We start from the raw sequence: 15811 nt of genomic DNA, 5'->3' as shown, positions 1-15811 counted from the left end.
GAAGTAAGAGGTAGTGGATGAAGTGTGGTTTCCAAATACTAGGGGGAAAATGGACATATAATCAGTTAAAGGTAATTGACGAAAGATAAGTTGCCCACTTTGAGCTACAACATTTGAAAGAAAAAAGTGTCACAAAATAAGCATAGATTATTCACTTCCATTTGTATGCTTTGTAATATTTTCCAAAAGTTTTCTGCATATTTTATTGCAGTCAAATTGGGAAATAATCCAGAGTGTTAAAAAAGACAAGTATTGCTCCTCTGGTTTTAAAAGCAAGAAAAGAAATAGAGATTTATTGAGCTAGAAAAATTTGCTATTTAGAGTTTAAAAAAAAGAACTGAGATTACCAGAGTCTAAGTATAATGTATTTCAGCCATCCCTGGCTGCACAGGGCATTTTTGCTTAACAAGAATTTGTTCACGTATATATGCTTAAAGAACATTGCTGTTTTTAGTCACTCTTTTTCATGAATAACAATGATATACCTTTCAACAGTTTGCAGCCAAAAATACGCAATTTCAGAAATCTTCTATTTCATCCTCCATATATTCTGCCACAATGTTCACCAGGACAAGATAATATAAACCTTTTGGCAGTCCCATCAAGAATTCACTTCTATTAATTTTAAGGCCAAACATACACTACATAGAAAAGTATGATACATGGAACAACATAATTTTACTTAGTAAAAATAATTTTTTTCATGAAAAATATATCCCAACTCCTTTGTCTTGGGATTACATTAGAAAAATATGAGACAATTATACTGTGTATTATGACCTTAGGCTATGAGACTTTAAATTACCTTAAAATAAAAAAGAATATTAATGTTTATTTTTAAATATAGTTTTTGTATTTCAAATATTGAAATTCCACAGCAAACAATGATACAAAAACATGAGAAAAACAAATGCAGTTTGATGTCTCATCATGACATTTCAATACCTGCTGTAGATTGCCTGTGGCTTCCACTTTTAATTTAAACAAATAATATTATATCAGTTCTTAACTCATCTAGTATAAAACAAATCCACATTCTTCTGGTTGAATATCTTTTTTTTTAATTTTATTTTTTTTATTGGTTGTTCACAACATTACAAAGCTTTTGACATATCATATTTCATACATTAGATTGAAGTGGGTTATGAACCCCCAATTTTACCCCAAATGCAGATTGCAGAATCACGTCAGTTACACATCCACAATTTTACATAATGCCCTATTAGTAATTGTTGTATTCTGTTACCTTTCCTATCCCCTACTATCCCCCCTCCCCTCCCCTCCCATCTTCTCTCTCTACCCCATCTTCTGTAATTCATTTCTCTCCTTGTTTATTTTCCCATTCCCCTCACAACCTCTTATATGTAATTTTGTATAGCAATGAGGGTCTCCCTTCATTTCCATGCAATTTCCCTTTTCTCTCCCTTTCCCTCCCATCTCATGTCTCTGTTTAATGTTAATCTTTTCTTCTTGCTCTTCCTCCCTGCTCTGTTCATAGTTGCTCTCATTATATCAAAGAAGACATTTGGTATTTGTTTTTTAGCGATTGGCTAGCTTCACTAACCATAATCTGCTCTAGTGCCATCCATTTCCCTGCAAATTCTATGATTTTGTCATTTTTTTATTGCTGCATAGTACTCCATTGTGTATAGATGCCACATTTTTTTATCCATTCATCTATTGAGGGGCATCTGGGTTGGTTCCACAGTCTAGCTATTGTGAATTGTGCTGCTATGAACATCGATGTGGCAGTATCCCTGTAGCAAGCTCTTTTAAGGTCTTCAGGGAATAGTCCGAGAAGGGCAATAGCAGGGTCAAATGGTGGTTCCATTCCCATCTTTCCCAGGAATCTCCATACTGCTTTCCAAATTGGCCGCACCAATTTGCAGTCCCACCAACGATGTACAAGTGTACCCTTTTCTCCACATCCTCGCCAGCACTTGTTGTTGTTTGACTTCATAGTGGCTGCCAATCTTACTGGAGTGAGATGGTATCTTAGGGTGGTTTTGATTTGCATTTCTCTGACTGCTAGCGATGGTGAGCATTTTTTCATGTACTTGTTGATTGATTGTATATCCTTCTCTGAGAAGTGTCTGTTCAGGTCCTTGGCCCATTTGTTGATTGGGTTATTTGTTATCTTATTGTCTATTTTTTTGAGTTCTTTGTATACTCTGGATATTAGGGCTCTATCTGAAGTGTGAGGAGTAAAAATTTGTTCCCATGATGTAGGCTCCCTATTTACCTCTCTTATTGTTTCTCTTGCTGAGAAAAAAAAACTTTTTAGTTTAAGTAAGTCCCATTTATTGATTCTTGTTATTAACTCTTGTGCTATGGGTGTCCTATTAAGGAATTTGGAGCCCGACCCCACAATCTGTAGATCAGAGCCAACTCTTTCTTCTATCAGACGCAGAGTCTCTGATTTGATATCAAGCTCCTTGATCCATTTTGAGTTAACTTTTGTGCATGGCGAGAGAAAGGGATTCAGTTTCATTTTGTTGCATATGGATTTCCAGTTTTCCCAACACCATTTGTTGAAGATGCTATCCTTCCTCCATTGCATGCTTTTAGCCCCTTTATCAAATATAAGATAGTTGTAATTTTGTGGATTGGTCTCTGTGTCCTCTATTCTGTACCATTGGTCCACCCGCCTGTTTTGGTATCAGTACCATGCTGTTTTTGTCACTATTGCTCTGTAATATAGTTTGAAATCTGGTATCACTATACCGCCTGATTCACACTTCCTGTTTAGAATTGCTTTTTCTATTCTGAGTCTTTTAGTTTTTCCATATGAATTTCATAATTTCTTTATCTATTTCTACAAGAAATGCCGTTGGGATTTTGATTGGCATTGCATTAAACCTATAGAGAACTTTTGGTAATATCGCCATTTTGATGATGTTAGTTCTGCCTATCCATGAACAGGGTATATTTTTCCATCTTCTAAGATCTTCTACTTCTCTCTTTAGGGTTCTGTAGTTTTCATTGTATAAATATTTCACCTCTTTTGTTAGGTTGATTCCCAAGTATTTTATTTTTTTTGAGGATATTGTGAATGGAGTGTTTTTCCTCATTTCCATTTCAGAAGTTTTGTCGCCGATATACAGAAATGCCTTTGATTTATGCGTGTTGATTTTATATCCTGCCACTTTGCTGAATTCATTTATTAGTTCTAGTAGTTTCTTTGTAGACCCTTTTGGGTCTTTTAGGTATGGAATCATGTCATCTGCAAATAGCGATAATTTAAGTTCTTCTTTTCCTATTTTTATGCCTTTAATTTCTTTTGTCTGTCTAATTGCTCTGGCCAGTGTTTTGAGAACTATATTGAATAGAAGTGGTGATAGAGGGCATCCCTGTCTTGTTCCAGATTTTAGAGGGAATGCCTTCAACTTTTGTCCATTCAGAATGATGCTAGCCTGAGGCTTAGCATAGATAGCTTTTACAATGTCAAGGTAAGTTCCTGTTATCCCTAGTTTTTCTAATGTTTTGAACATAAAGGGATGCTGTACTTTGTCGAATGCTTTCTCTGTGTCTATCGAGATGATCATATGGTTTTTATCTTTAAGTCTATTGATGTGGTGAATAACATTTATTGATTTCCGTATATTGAACCATCCTTGCATCCCAGGGATGAATCCTACTTGATCATGGTGCACAATTTTTTTGATGTGTTTTTGTATTCGATTCGCTAGAATTTTTATGAGGATTTTTGCATCTAGGTTCATTAGAGATATTGGTCTGTAGTTTTCTTTCTTTGAGGTGTCTTTGTCTGGTTTTAGAATCAGGGTGATGTTGGCCTCATAGAATGAATTTGGCAGAGCTCCCTCTTTTTCTATTTCCTGAAATAACTTGAAAAGTATTGGTATTAATTCTTCTTTAAAGGTTTTGTAAAACTCCGCTGTATACCCATCCGGTCCTGGGATTTTCTTGTTTTGTAGTATTTTGATGGCTTCTTCAATTTCATCCATTGATATTGGTCTGTTCAAATTGTGTGTATCCTCCTGACTCAGTCTGGGAAAATCATATGACTTAAATTTATCGATGTCTTCACTATCTTCTATTTTATTGGAATATAGGTTTTCAAAATAATTTCTAATTGTCTTCTGTATTTCTGTAGCATCTGTTGTGATATTGCCTTTTTCATCCCATATGTTAGTAATTTGAGTTCTCTCTCTTCTTCTCTTCGTTAGCATGGCTAAAGGTCTGTCGATCTTATTTATTTTTTCGAAGAACCAACTTTTAGTTTTGTTAATTTTTTCAATAGTTTCTTTTGTTTCAATTTCATTGATTTCCTCTCTGATTTTAATTATTACTTGCCTTCTGCTACATTTGCTGTTGTTTTTCTCTTCTTTTTCTAGGGCTTTGAAATGAAGAGTGAGCTCATTTATTTGTTGTATTTTTCTTTTTTTGAGGAATGACCACCAGGCGATGAATTTTCCTCTTAAAACTGCTTTCATTGTGTCCCATAGATTCCGATATGTTGTGTCTGTATTTTCATTTATCTCTAAGAATTTTTTGATTTCCTCCTTTATGTCTTCTGTAACCCATTGATCATTCAGTAACATATTGTTCATTTTCCATGTGATGTAGGATTTTTCCTTCCTTCTTTTATCATTGATTTCCAGTTTCATTCCATTATGATCAGATAAAATGCAAGGTATTATCTCCACCCCTTTATATTTACTGAGGGTTGCCCTATGGCATAATATATGGTCTATTTTTGAGAAGGATCCATGTGCTGCTGAGAAAAAAATATATCCATTTGATGATGGTTGATATATTCTATATATGTCAGTTAAGTCTAGGTTATTGATTGTGATATTGAGTTCTATAGATTCTTTATTCAACTTTTGTTTGGAGGATCTGTCCAATGGTGAGAGAGGTGTGTTGAAGTGACCCATAATTATTGTGTTGTGGTCTATTTGATTCTTGTACTTGAGGAGAATTTGTTTTATGAATGTTGCAGCACCATTATTTGGTGCATAAATATTGATAATTTTTATGTCTTGTTGGTGAATGGTTCCTTTTAACAGTATATAATGTCATTCTTTATCCCTTTTGATTAACTTAGTCTTGAAGTCAATTTTATTCGATATGAGGATGGCCACCCCTGATTGCTTACAAGGACCGTGTGCATGGTATATTTTTTCCCATCCTTTCACCTTCAGCCTGTGTATGTCTTTTCCAATCAGATGTGTCTCCTGGAGGCAGCATATTGTTGGATTTGTTTTTTTAATCCATGATACCAGCCTATGTCGCTTTATTGGAGAGTTTAATCCATTAACATTCAGAGTTACTATTGATATATGGTTTGTACTTCCATCCATGTTTGATTATTTATCCTTTTTTTAAAAAATTTAGTTTGTTTCTCCATGATTATCTTTCCCCTCACCCTCTGTCTTTACCGAGGCACTTCCTACTGATGGTTTTGGTTATTGTTTTTCATTTCTTCCTCGTGTAGTGTTTTGCTCAAAATGCTTTGCAATGCTGGTTTTCTGGCTGCAAATTCTTTTAGCTTTTGTTTATCATGAAAGATTTTTATTTCATTGTCATACCTGAAGCTTAATTTTGCTGGATACAGAATTCTTGGTTGGCATCCATTGTCTTTCAGTGTTTGAAATACTGTGTTCCATGACCTTGCTTTCAGTGTCTGTGATGAAAAATCCGTTGTTAACCTTATTGTTTTACCGCTGAATGTAATCTGTCTCCTTTCTCTTGTATCTTTTAATATTTTCTCTTTGTTCTGTATATTGGATATCTTCATAACAATGTGTCTTGGCATTGGTCTACTGTGATTTTGTGTGCTCAGTGTCCTGTATGCATCTTCAATTTGTATATCTGTTTCCTTTTTTATTTCTGGAAAGTTTTCTGTAATTATTTCATTCAGCAGGTTACTCATTCCCTTGGTTTGAATCTCTGTACCTTCTTCTATCCCAATGACTTGTAAGTTTGGTGTTTTTATGTTATCCCATAACTCTTGGATGTTTTTCTCGTGATTTTTTACCAGCCTTTCTGAGTTGGCTAGACTCTTTTCAAGATGATATATTTTGTCTTCATTATCTGACGTTCTGGCTTCTACTTGCCCTACTCTGTTAGTGATACTCTCAATTGAGTTTTTAATTTGATTTATCATTTCCTTCATTTCTAGAATTATTGTTTGATTATTTTTTATAATCTCTATCTCCTGATAGAGATGCTTAACTTCTTCTTTTATCTGTTTATGTAATTCATTCTCTATGTGTTCTTTCGCTGCTTAAATTTGCTGTCTTGTATCCTCTTTAAGGTTCCATTCCATCTGTCTAAGGTGTTCCTTGAGTTCTTTATATGACCATTTTTCTGATGACTCTAGGTCCTCCTGAATATTTAGGCTGTCCTGCATTGTTTGTACTCCTTTTCTTCCTTGCTTTTTAAAGCTGCTCATGTTACTTCTTGTTCTGTTTACTCCTATAAATTTATTAGATGCTTTGGAGGAAATGTATTAGAAGGGAAGGGAAGAAGTCACTGTAGCCGCAAGTTTCAATGAAGTTATCTCCTCCGCCGCAGTCTGATGACGTCAGTTCTCTGCCATGGTGGTGTCTCTTTCAAATGGCGATAGTTCGTTTCCCTTTGCTGGGTGACCAATGCAACGGGTGGGTCCTTACTGTCTCTCCCAAGCCCAGTTTCAAACCTGTGGCCACTACCTATGAAGGCTCGGTAGGCATTTACCTTCATAGGATGAGAAGGGCTGACCAGTTGTTTCAGCCGGATGGATTAGTGCTGAGTCACAGCTGTTTGTCTGTGGGAAGCAGGCCAACAGGAGCTTGAATTCAGCCGATCCGGGCTCAGTGTGTGTTCTGAGAGGCCCAGACTGTTCGCCCCAGATCCATGTCAGCTCAGCATTGCCTAGTGACCCTGTAATCCCGGCATCCTGGGAAGCTGAGCCTGGAAGATAGCAAGTACAAGGCCAATCTCAGCAATTTAGCCAGACCCTCCTGGTTGAATATCTTGAGCTCAAAGATATGGAACATGGGAGCTAAAAGAAGTATGACATAAATAATGAGGTCTTTTTTTGCAGAAGGCAAATTGCACTTTTTGTATTTGATTTTTCTGCCTGTGAAGATCTACATTTCTCTTCCTACAATGGTATTATGATTGATGGTGACTTGTGTGAGTACAGTAGGCTTAAAATTCAGCTACATGTTTGAGTCCTTTCACTGGTAAAAAATACTATAATTTTTACTCTAATAGAAGACTCAAAATGGTGCTAGAAAAACCTATTTTTTAAATCTGCCTCTTTATTCATGGTTTTCTAATGGTTTTGATGTAGACAATTCAGACCATTTCTGATTAATGGGTGTCATCAAGATGTAAATTCCCGGGCTGGGGATGTGGCTCAAGCGGTAGCGCGCTCACCTGGCATGCATGCAGACCGGGTTCAATCCTCAGCACCACATACAAACAAAGATGTTGCGTCCACCGATAACTAAAAAATATTTAAAAATTCTCTCTCTCTCTCTCTCTCTCTCTCTCTCTCTCTCTTAAAAAAAGATGTAAATTCCCTCTATAACCATTAGCAATGAGACGATTCTTCCCATTAAAAATAAAAACATTCTCATAGAGTCTTTGCTATATTCTAAGGAACCACTCTTGCTTTTGCTTTACTAAACAAAATAAATTCCACATATTTGAGTCCCAAAGTAAATGGCAATACATTAACCTAAGCACCATGAGGATTACAAGAAATACAAGAAATCTCCTTTGAAATATAAAAACAAATAAGAATCAGAAATGCTAAGCCATTACCATCTAAAATATACCAGAGCTTTAAAAAATGTAATCTTAGATGTTCTATTCACTCTCATAGTAAGATGCCTTAGACTCAAAGATGTTTAATCACTCACTAAAGGCCACTCAGTGAATGCATAACAGTTCTTATTCTAAAGCATTTACAGAATTTTTTGAAAATACATTGCAAAGTCTCACCGCTTTCCTTTAGAAATAAGACACAGAGGTTGTTTTAGTCTAATTTATAATGTTATAGAAAAATACCAGAAACAGGCTAATGTATAAAAAGAGATATAAATGCATAAAAATATTTTCTGAGAGGCTGGGGTTGTGGCTCAGTGGTAGAGTGCTCACCTGTCACATGCAAGAAGCTGGGTTCAATTCTCAGCACCACATAAAAATGAATAAATAAATAAAATAAAGATATTGGTCCATCTACAACTTATAAATACATAAAAATATTTTGTGAGTACATAGTTCTGAAGATTTAAGTGCACTGTACTAGAATCTTCTCAGCTCCTGTGACAGTTCCTTCACCTGCATTACACATGAGGTGGCATTATGGTGAGGGCTCATTTGAGAGGTAGAGAGAACATAATAAGAAAGGAAGTCCGAGAAATTCAGAAAAAAGACTTGCTTTTTTGTAACAACTGGCTTTAATAGGAACTATGTTGTGCCCTATGAAAGTTACATTAACCCTATCCAAGAACATATCTCCCAATGATCTAACCACAATTTAGTAGATCTCATTTCTTAAACATTCCAATATTTCCCAACTCTCTCCCTTTGAAACTAAATTCCAAACACATGAGCATTTGGGGGACATACTCAAATCATAATGAAAGTAATATGAGAGAGACAATGGAAAAAATTAGACATAGAATGTCATTACTTTGTAGTTATAAAGATTCTAGGTACTACAATAAAATGCTTTAGAGTATAGAAATTATTTTAGGTTGATATTTTATTTTAAAGACAATAGAAAATTTAATTAAATTACTTTTTGAAGAATAAATGAATTTGAATGTGACAAGACTAATGGGCTATGTATATTAAAATAAGGGAAAAGTCTGTGCAAAAACTCAATGAATGTTTAGTAAACAATGCCTAGGTATAAAAAGAGAATGCTGGGCTTTCTGATTATGCTATATCAAGCCAAAAGTTTACTGGCTAAAATCTGGTGGCCCTCAAAACCAGAGCAAATATTCCTATAAAAGATGCAGTGGACATCAGTCTCAAGAGCTTCCTACTTAAAATATCTGCTTCCAAAGACTACATGATTTATAGTAATTCTCAGGAGTATTATTTTTCTATCAATTTAACGTTTTAGCTTTCTATATAGTTACCACACCATCTCATGGCCAGATCAATATTTTCTTGAACTTCTTCATATATTAATCTATACACTATCTCAGATATGTTTGTTTCTATATTGTCAGGGATCCCTCCTAGTGAATTCTGAGATGTGTGAGAGGTTGAACAAGCATAGAAATTTGCTTATAAAAAATAAGCCATGTTGTAGGTGGGAAGTAAAAGGAGAAAAGAAGCAAAAGTCCTCATCTAAACTTGTATGTGCTGATACTACACAAGGTTATTCCAATGATGTCTGGTTTGGGGTAGGGAAGAAACTTTTCTTATACATTATGACACAAAGTTCATCAAATATGGTTGTTACAGACTTTTTGAGAACACCTAAATTTTTCTTAGTAATTTCTACATTGAAAAACTACTGTTACTTTAAACAAAACTATCCATTGCAATAAATCTGAAATGGTTCTTTAATATTTCAAAACAGAAAATTGATGGCATTATTCACCGAATGCTAATATTTTCCAATAACACCTCACACCACAATATATGTAACTTATATAGTTTAACACATAGGGGTTCTTAACACAATGGATAGATAATTAAAATAAAGAGTGAAATGAGACTCAGAAACAACTAATTATAGTAAAAATTATTATTTCCTTATTTCAAATACTAGTGCACCCTTTTGCTTCTTTTACCAGAAGTTAATTTTTTTTAACATTTGGTATGATATTTCACTTTATTTAAATAACATAATAAGTAGTATTTTTTTCATATATACTCTCTGATGCATCTCAAATATATTTGCATACCCCAAGACCTTAGCAGATTTCTATACACATTATTCACTAGAGAAACTGTAGTTACTTCTGAATTCTATATTGCTTTTTTCAAATGAGGTCCTGCAGTTTTTTAAAAAAATATCTGAGATAATTATAATGAACTTATTTCTAATTAGCATATAGTAAGTAGCTGATAAATATTTATGAAAAGGATGAAGAAATAATAAGAGCATTTATATAATCTGTACCATGTGGTATGTGGTATTTCATGATTTTAGCTACAACATATCGAATATAACAACAATCTTACTATGTGAGTAAGATGTGGGTATGATGAACCAATAATAAATAAAAATTTCATGCTGCATTGTTAGTAATTCACCAAACAATTTTTTCAAAACAGACACTCTGATGTGTGGTTTTTGACAATCATTATATCATGAATGATTGAAGCTCAGTAAATGAATAATTGGAACTACATACTTGCTTAGGGTGCCTATAATTCATTGTTAAAAAACTTTTTGCTATATAAAATTTTAATACTGTATGTACCATTGTGATATAATGGTAGTTTGATAAAATGTGCATTAATAATGCTGAAGTCTTTCATTGAGTCTTATATCAGTTTATGAATAAACTTACTGTATATGATTTCCTCAATTCTGCGTGTCTTATGTTTTAAGAATCACTTATTTCCAGGCCCTTAAATTTGCTAAACTATTATTTGCCATGATCTAGAGGTTAGATTATCTACTGGCCTTGCCCTTACACACTCTAGATAGCTTCCATGATGCCTATTAGCTGGCAAATGTCACTTAATTGGTTTTCTCTAACATAGACTTTTGGCAAAAATCTATGAGATTGAGAAATACAAGCTATATTCTTTCTCTAGGCACTTGTTGCTTGTTTTTACATGAACTTTCTTTTAAAATTCCTAATATTTCTAACATCCACTCCCTTTTTTCAAGATTGACATATCTACTTAATTTTTCACACTGTGGGCTGATGGCCTTGTCTCTGGAAAAAGAACAAATTTACAGAAACAACTTCCCACAATTTCCAACTGCTGGTCTTCAAACCACCTCTACAGAGATTTTGTCTAACACTAAAGTAAAGGTGAGCCTCATTCTGCAGGTGCTGATACCCTCCTTGTGACTACATTAACCTTCCTCCTCAGGAATAGCAGGGGAATGGAGGGTCTCTAGGAGGAGAAGTCCAAGGCCACATATTGACAGAGAGGGTAACAAGATGAGTGATGACAATGTCATAGGTGAGAAATAGATCCATGGTGAGCCTGATGAGAAGCTGTTTTGTGGTGGCTGTTTGAAGATAACTGGATTTGGAAGAGAGGTGAGAAGGGAAAAATGAAATTAGAGCATTAAGAAAATAGTAATAGGGATGCAAGAGTGTGCCTGCTCCACAATTAAAAGAAATGTTTCTATGCAGCAGAGGATGAGAGTGGCAGACCACTGGTTCTTCATTGCCACCCTCTGTATATGGCTGATTTTCTCTTCTGTAAAGCCAAGCATAGAATAGATCCACTCCACAGGCTGCTCCTGGCACACATTTTTCCAACATTTCCATCAGAACCAAAAGGATTTCTTCCCAGATCCAGTTCAATGCCATCAGGATTCTGATTGGTCCTGTCTGTTTTGTGTCCAGACCTAAGGCTACAGAAAGAGGGAGAAGACAGTCTTAAGATTGACAGTCCACAGGAAAAACACAGGGTGGTTGGAGAAGCTCTTCTTAACTCTCCCACAAAAGGTATGTACATTGAGCTCTCTGGTTAGGAAGAACTCATATATAGGGACACAGAAACAGTGTCACCTAAATGTAGTGAGTCTTGGATGGAAACCAAGGCATCTCTCTAGCACTGTATATGTGAGTGTTTTATATATTTGTGTATACACTATGTATTTTATATGTATGTGGATGTATACATCTATCAATGCATGCCTGAGTGTGTATGCACATGTGTGGGTTTATATAGACATACAAGTGTTCTTACCTAGGTATGGATAAATTGTTGTTGAAGTGTGTCATAGACCACATACTCTGTAAGCAGAGGCTGAGATTGTCTGTGTACAACATGCTCATTGGTGATCTGCACTCATGAAAGGAAGAGAAAAGAAGTTGTGTTTGGCAATAGAAGAAGTGAAATTTCAATGTAGCTTGACAGTGCCTGTATAAGACAGTATAGAGTTCTGAAACAAGTGTCACTACTAAGTGTTATCTTACTCAGATGGAAATGTCTAGACCAAAGTGGCCAAGCCTTGATCTTCCTACTTCACTCACCACTGGTTGTGGCCTGCCCAGAAAGGCATGATGCTGGGGGAAAGGCTCTCTGCAACTGAGGTAGAGACTGATGGTAAAGGCTGCCATTTGCACTCCTTTGTATTCGGCAGCAAACCTCCTTGAAAGAGAAATTCAGAAGCTGCCTCTGCATGGCTACAATACCTGAGTAGAGGAAGCATTTCTGTCGAATGCTTTCTCAGGCCACACTACCATGTGTCTGTGCCAGTCCAGAAGCAATAAACCTAAGCAGAGGATATCTGGGCTCAGATTAGTCTCAAGTGACTCCAGGAAAAGTAAATTCCTAGTTATAGCATGAGTAGGTATAATAAATTCAAAATGACTACATTTTAAAAATATATCTATCACCAAGAACTGCAGTATGTATTGCCTTTCCCCGAATGCATTGGCCTTTGAGTGATTTGGTCTCTGGGTTATATCAGAAGTACTGTGCTAACTCTAGGTATGACTTCAAAAGTAACTACTCTCTAGAAGCATTGTGCTACTGACTACTTCCAACTGCACTGATGAAGAGATCACACAGAGGAACTCCAAGAGTATGGGGAGATGGAGAAGGACCCATGTGAGCCCAACGGCCAGCCATCCTCATCAAGCTGCCAGGCATGTGAGTGATACCTACACACCAGCTAAGTACCACCAGGTAAACCAGCTGATGCCCATTAGCCAAACCCTGCTGAACACTGACAAAATGGGGTGACATGATAAAGTTCAGTTGTTTAATGTCCCTACATTTTCAGGTCACTACAGATATGCAGGAACAGATGACTATAAATGTGGGCAGAAATAGAGCCAAAAACAGGCATGCAAAGTTCTGGATCAGTCAAGATGTAAGGGTCTCAGTGCAAGGATATCCCAGTGAGGGTCAAGATGGGTATAAATTAATAAACAAGAAGTTGGTGGGTAGATTAGAGGACACATATGGCACTTACCTGACTTCTGACGAGAAGGACACCACTGGCTTCCAGACTCTTAGAGATGTAATGAATGAGATTAACAGCTGGCATTAGTACTGAGAGAAAATAAAACTGGCTTGGCAATGGAAATTTTTGGGAAAACTAGAGCAATAATCCCAAGACAAGTGAGAAACATGAATAACAGGGTCACCAAAATGAGCCCCTGAAAGTCAGATGGACAGGATTATGATAGTCACATCACCAGCATTTTAAGAGCCTCTGAAATGATTCTGTGACACTGGGCAGCAGATCTGGGATTTACTCAGTTACAGTAGGCACATCAGTCCAAAGAAAATTAACAAGAGATGTGCTACTACAAAAGACAGTGTGTAAAACCCACAAGGGCCCTGGGTGCAGCAAAACTGGTATATGAGAATGTGGAGATCAGGGAGATCTTGGTAAAAGATGAAACCAGCCTCCTACTCATTCATTCCTTCATTCAACAAATACTTATTGGGCATCTAGTATGTGACAAGAACAATTCAAAGTAACTGAGTTTCTGAGAGTGAACGAGAATGGGAAGAGAAAATCAAATAAACTACGTCCACTTAAGAAAAGTTGGAACCAATGGACAACCAACTCTTCATTGTTTGTGGAGAACAGATTTGTTTCCATTCCCATTAAGACTAAAGGGTTTACCATTTTCTAATTATATAAACATATTGTAAAAGGAGTGCTTGTAAAAACCCTGTCTGTCTGGTTCCAAGCTTAGATTGCTATCTGAAATATATCAGAAAAATTTAACATATTTTATAAATATTCTGGACTTCATATGGGCCATACAATATAGGAAATAAGTCCTCTATCTACTATTATAATGTAGGGTAAGTAACATAACCTTTCTGTGCTCCTATATCATTATCTCTGGCAAATAGTTATGCTCACCATCCTGTTGTGAGTGCTTTCTGGTTTCATTCATTTGATAAATGCTTATTGAATACTCTAGTGTGTGAAAGATATTGGGCTTAGTCTCACAGAAACAGTGTCATTAAAAGATCTTGCTCACATCTGAGAAAATTTTGGTACATATGAGAGATAGGCATATAATCAGTTAACTATAATACATGTGCCATAATTCTGAATATGTACAGTTTATGGTGTATTTGCTCTCTCTCTCTCTCTCTCTCTCTCTCTCTCTCTCTCTCTCTCTTTCTCTCTCTCTCTTACATCAGGGTTTCCTCCTCTTCTGCTAAACATACATTAGATAGTCAAAAATATGCAAGTTATAACAAAAATTAAGTACACATTTAACAAAACTGTGTTGTTCTCTAGAAGTATGTAATAGACATTAAGTGAGAGAAACCATACAAATGTAAAGAATGTGGCAAAGCATTTAATCATAGATCACACCTTACTAAACACCAAAGAATTCATATTGAAATGAGACCATACAAATATAAAGAGTGTGGCAAAGCTTTTAATGTTAGGGCAACTCCTATAGTGTACTAGGGAACTCACAATGTAGAGAAACCATACAAATGCAAAGAAAGTGGCAAGCATTTTAATAAAATCTCAAACTTTATAATTCACCAGAGAATTCATACTGGAGAAAAACCAAACAAATATAAATATTGTGGAAAATTTTTGACTCAGACACAATACCTTTCTCAACTCAGAGAATTCAAACTGAAGAGATGTGATACAAATGTAAAGAATGTGGCAAATCTTTTAATCAAATTGTATTCCTTGGTAAACATGAGAGAATTCATACTATAGAGAAACCATACAAATGTAAAGAATGTAGCAATGGTTTTAATCAAAGATCACATTTTATTCAACACCAGAGAATTCATACTGGAGAGAAACCTTACAAATATAAAGAATGTGACAAGTATTTTAATGTTAGGCACACTTATTGTGCACCAGAGAATTCACACTGGAGAGCAACCATAGAAATGTAAGGAATGTGGCAAAGAATTTACTGTTCAGAACAACTTTGTTGTGCACCAAGGAAATCACACTAGAGAAAAAAGTTACAAATGTAAACAATGTGGCAAAAGTTTAGTGTTAGGCAAAGCCTGTTGTTCACAATAGAGTTCATAATAGAGAGACACCATATAAATGTAAAGAATGTGAGAAAGCTTTTAATGAAACATCATACCTTGATGGAAATCAGAGAATTCATACTGGAGAAAAAGCATAAAAATGTAAAGAATGTGTCAAGGCTTTTATTTGAAGAGTAGGCCTTACTCAACACAGGGGAATTCACACTGGAAAGGTAAAGAATGTGGGGAAAATTCTATGTACAAATTCAAGTATTATCAAGCATGAGAGTACTCATACTTGAGCAAATCTTTACAAATCTAAAGAAGGTAAAAAATAATTTATTGTGATATCATGACTTATTAATTAGTAGAAGATTCATAATGGGAAAATAGTTCAAATTGCCAAAAAAGTGGCAAAGTTTTAATCAAAGCCAAACATTTTTAAAATGTCAAGAATATTACAGCAGTCATTAAGCCCTACAAATGTAAAGAATATGACAAAGTTTTTAATGAAAGATCATATCTTACAAATCTCTATGGATTTAGAATTCAATAGAAGTTTTGTACTTGCCAAGAATATGTCAGAACTTTCTTCATTTTTTTAAAATCATAATCTATCCAAACCTGATACTTATACTATCTGTAGCGAGAACACTGTAACATGCATGACTTACATGTTAGCAAAATGTTTAGTACTGAGAAAAAT

Source organism: Spermophilus citellus, assembly GCF_964194105.1.
Source record: "Spermophilus citellus genome assembly, contig: SCAFFOLD_366, whole genome shotgun sequence".
Classification (NCBI taxonomy): Eukaryota; Metazoa; Chordata; class Mammalia; order Rodentia; family Sciuridae; genus Spermophilus; species Spermophilus citellus.
This window is presented reverse-complemented; position numbering follows the sequence as displayed.